Source organism: Fukomys damarensis, unplaced genomic scaffold (assembly GCF_012274545.1).
Source record: "Fukomys damarensis isolate Sample0158 unplaced genomic scaffold, DMR_v1.0_HiC HiC_scaffold_37, whole genome shotgun sequence".
Lineage (NCBI taxonomy): Eukaryota > Metazoa > Chordata > Mammalia > Rodentia > Bathyergidae > Fukomys > Fukomys damarensis.
The window spans coordinates 10,501,776-10,506,006 of record NW_022900949.1 but is presented as its reverse complement, the minus strand read 5'-3'; positions in this window follow the sequence as shown (position 1 = coordinate 10,506,006).

Below are 4,231 nucleotides of genomic sequence, written 5' to 3'. Positions count from 1 at the left end.
GGGACAACAGCGCTTAGTTCCCAGCCTGGTTGGAGCATGCATTGCACCCAGCACTCATTGGCTAAGTTGTATGTGCTGAGTGGGTGACAAGTCGCAGCATTCTGGGTTAGAGGTGGGAGCCTGTGAGAATGAGCCCTCTGCAGTGGTCCTGGGATTGATGGTTTTTGTGCTCAGCTCCAGTATCCAGGGAGACTAGTTTCTGCTGCCAAGAGTATGAGGTGCCCTCCCTCCTTCCCTGGGAGAGCACAGATCTTATTTAGCTTAAGGGGAGGGAGGGAGTTCCTGGGTTCAAGGTGCTGACTAGCTTGAGCCCTTGCACCTGACAGCTTATCCCTGCTTTTGGCACTGAGCAAGCTGTCCAGAGAGGTGTCTGGACCCTGAGGGTTCACTGCAGCCCTGTAGAGACTGGGGCATTTGGAAAGCCCTGGAGGACTTTGTGACGGTTATGTTCCCCTCCACCTGTTACATCTACCTAGATAGATCAAATTTCAAAGTTTTATTTTGTTCCCCTTTTTTATAGTGCAAGGGATGGAACCCAGTGCCTCATGCATGCTGGTGTTCTACTACTGAGCTATACCCCCAACCCTTAAAGTTCTGAATACAGGTACCCCAGAAGTTTCTACTGCCCTATGAGTAGAAATGTTGCCAATAAGTACCCATAGGATGCAGGAGATTCCACCTTAATGTGGGAAGTCCAAGATCCACTCATGCTCTGCAAAGTTGCCCTAAATGTCAGTACAGTGGGTGTGACCCTCGTATGCTCTGATGATGGGTCCCTGCAGTTTCCTGTGAGGAGACCACAGCTTCTGAGTGTGGTGAAGGTGACGAGGAGCATTTTGTGCTCGGATCAAGGCCACTCTTTATTTTTAGGTGGCTGGCAGGCTATAACTGGGATTTAACGATCTCAAGGGTCTCTGGGACACATACATCCCTGAGGACCTTGGGCCTCCTCACTCCTGCTGCCCTGTTTGAGACCCTCAGAGCATGGTGGGCAGGAGAAGTTGTCCCTCTTCTTCCAGACACAGACAGAAGGACAGTGTCCATCCCTTCCCTTCAAGAAGGAAGAAAAGTGGGGATGGACAGTGGTATGGGCAGGGCTCAGTCCCAGGCCCTGTGTCCCAGGAAAGTTGTAGATGCCCAGGATCACTACCAGGAAGGTGGGCTGGGTCATCCTTATAGTGAGCTCCACTGTAGGTTTTGCACCTTTGAAGGAAGAGCCTAGAAATCAATGAGTGGCCTGGTGGGAGAGCAAAAAGGACTGGGAGGAGGCATCTTGAGTTTATTGGGGCTGTCTGCATCTTGGTTTTGCAGTTGGCCTGAGTTGGGGTAGGGGAGACTGGCTGGAAGAGGCAGGAAAGATGATGTCAGCACCAGGTGACAAGTAGGAGAGGTATGGGGGCTCAGAGGCGGATGAGCAGGAAGATGTGGGCCTGTTGTGCCTGCCTTACCTTGGATGCTTCACCCTGGTCTCAGTGTAGGTCCCTGCTAGGCAGACTACAAAGTCTTACAGAGAGCCCTCCAGGTTCTAAGGCCTCTTGGGTGAGCAGCTGCTTGGTGCCTGATGTGATGTTCTCAGGTGTTGGAGACCCATTCTTGTGTTGTAGATAGACAGGCTTACTGTGGGTCACCTCAAGGCCACTTTGTCCTGCTTGCCTCCCAAGGGAGCAGGTTGTGTCATGGGAAAGGGAGCTTGTGTATGATTTTACTGTATCTGGTACATGCCGCACTGTCTGTATTACACAGGGGAATGTAATATAGGGACACTGAGCATCTTTGAGGAAAGAGTCACAGAGAAAGGGAAGTTACAGAAAGCAGAAATGTGGTATTGGTCTCCTGTGCTGGCCAACCTGCAGCTGGGCAGCCAGGGTGGGTGGCTGCCAAAGCATCTCTCAGTCTTTGCTATTGTGACGGAATTTCTGAGCCAACTAACACAAGAACTCCAGGGGCCATCCTCAGACCCACCTGTAGCAGGGTGCTTTGCAGACAGGAGCCTAAGGCCCTGCAGTGAATTTGGGAACAGTATTGGAAGCAGACACCCTGGAGTTGGGCTCCACCTGGGCCTGCAAAACTGGACCCTGGTATTATTCCTTGTTTCAGGATGGAGAGCAAAGTAGAAGAGGCCCTGATTCCAGGAGGAGGCTGGGATTGGGGGAAGAGGGAAGTGCTTTGGGACTCTTGTGTTGTTAACAGTTTTTGCGATACTCTGAGGAAAATCTCCCTGTGGGCACTGGGGCAGGGCCATTCTCTAGGGTTGTCCTGAGCAACCTTGACCTGTACCCACTCCATGCTGGGAGCACACCCAGAATCGGACTGGGGGATTTGGGGGGACTTGCCTCAAATGAGAACCACAGTTGGGGAACTTCTTTGCTCTTTCTTCACACACTTTCCACATCATGAGCTGTCCCTGTGCAGGGCTGTGCTGACTTTCTCTGTGGCATTTGTGTCCATCAGTGGTGTGTGTCCTGCCAAAGTGAGCACAGTCTGTGCTCTTCATGGCATGGTTCTAGTGTGTGCCTATGTTCATTCCTTGTGGTTTAAGGACTTGTTTCCTGTGTCTGAGTCCTGTAAAACTGGCCATGAAGTTGGACCATGCTCCTTACCTTCCTTTGGTTTTGATGGTTTGAAGTAGGACAAGTCCTAGAGTCAGCTGCTTCCCAGAAAGGGAGAACCTCAGTGCTGATCCCCCACTTTTTGGAGGGCACTGTCGTCTTGATGGTAACCCTTTCCCTTACCGTGAAGACTGAGGCTTAGCAGTTCAGGGGACTTTCCGAGATCATCCAGGGAATGGATAAGCCAGAATGGGGAGTCCTAGGCCCTTGCTGTCCCAGCACAGAGAATGTTAGGCTTGCTGTGCCCCTCCCAGGCTGCAGCTTTGGGGATTTCTTTTTTTCCATCCAGGCTCAGTCGTGTGACACAATTGTTCCTTTCAAAGGTGACACAATGGTTGTGCCACTTTTGTCAGTGTCAGTCATCCTGAGAGTCCTAAGCAGTTCTTTCAGGCAAGAGGCCCCTTATTGACAGATGCTTAGGGACCGAGGTTTGGCCAGAAGGACCCTGGGCTGCCTGGGTGAGGGGAGTGAGGAAGACCTCTGGGTGGTAGTAGTTAAATTGGGGCCAGAGAGAGGCCAGAAGGCCCTGCCTATTTATGTTCTCAAGAAGAAAAATGCCTCATGACAAAAAAAAATCAAGGTTAGTCTATTCCCTGCCTTTTGCCCTTTGAGCTAAGTCCATGAAAGAGCAGTGGTTGTGGTAGAGTGTGTTGGCTCGGGCACCCTACCTGCTGTATTCCAGGAAGGCAAAGGTTGCAAGGCTTCTTTCTGGATAGAGGTCACCAACAGCCTGGGAAGCCCTTTAGGGCTTACTGTTAGGCATCAATGCCCTACGGTTACCCTCAAGTGCAGAGAGAAGCGGGAAGCCCTCCACAGACAGGTTTCCATGATAGCTGAGCTGCGCAGGTCCTGGGGCACAGAGCCACACAACTCCTTGTTGGGTCTGAGGCCTGAGCGCTGTTCTTGCACACCCAAGAACACATTTTTCAGGAAAGGTGGGGCAAGGGCAGGACTGATTCTCTGGACCTTCTGCTTCAGAGATAGCATTACTGTGTAATGACCCTGCCCCTGGGCCTCTGTGCAGAGGCTGGGAGCAGAGCTTTGTGCTAATCTGTCATTTGCATGGTGGAGTGTTGAAGTATCCAGTTCATGCCTTAACTCCAGACAGTGCCAGGAATGTGAGACAAGAGCCAGGTGATGGGCCTTGGTGAGCAGGTTCTGGTTGGTGGGACCTCTGGGACTGTGCTCCTCTCCCATGGCTTCACTTGTCTGTGTTGGGGCAGTGGCCAGGGACTTGGAGGTTGGAATTTTGTGCCTGGGCAATAGAGATGGAGCTTGCAGCTGAGGAGGTGAAACTGCCCCCAACGCCTTCTGGAACCTTCTGTGTGTATCCTGGGAGAGTGTGCCCATCCCACCTGCTGGCAGGAGTGGCCTGTGAAACCTCATACATGGGTGCGAGGCTGGCATTTGTCCCCTCAGAACAGGGGTGTGGAACTCACACCTGTACCCCTTGCTGTCTGACAGATTTCATGAGTGAAGAAGCATTTGAGAAGAAGCTGTAATTCTGTCATTACTTCAGTAATGAGAATTTTCACAACTTAAAATTGTGTGTAACTTCCAACTTACAGAAAAACTGTGAACATGGGAAAACAAGGATTCCTGTGGTGTATTCCACCAAGGCC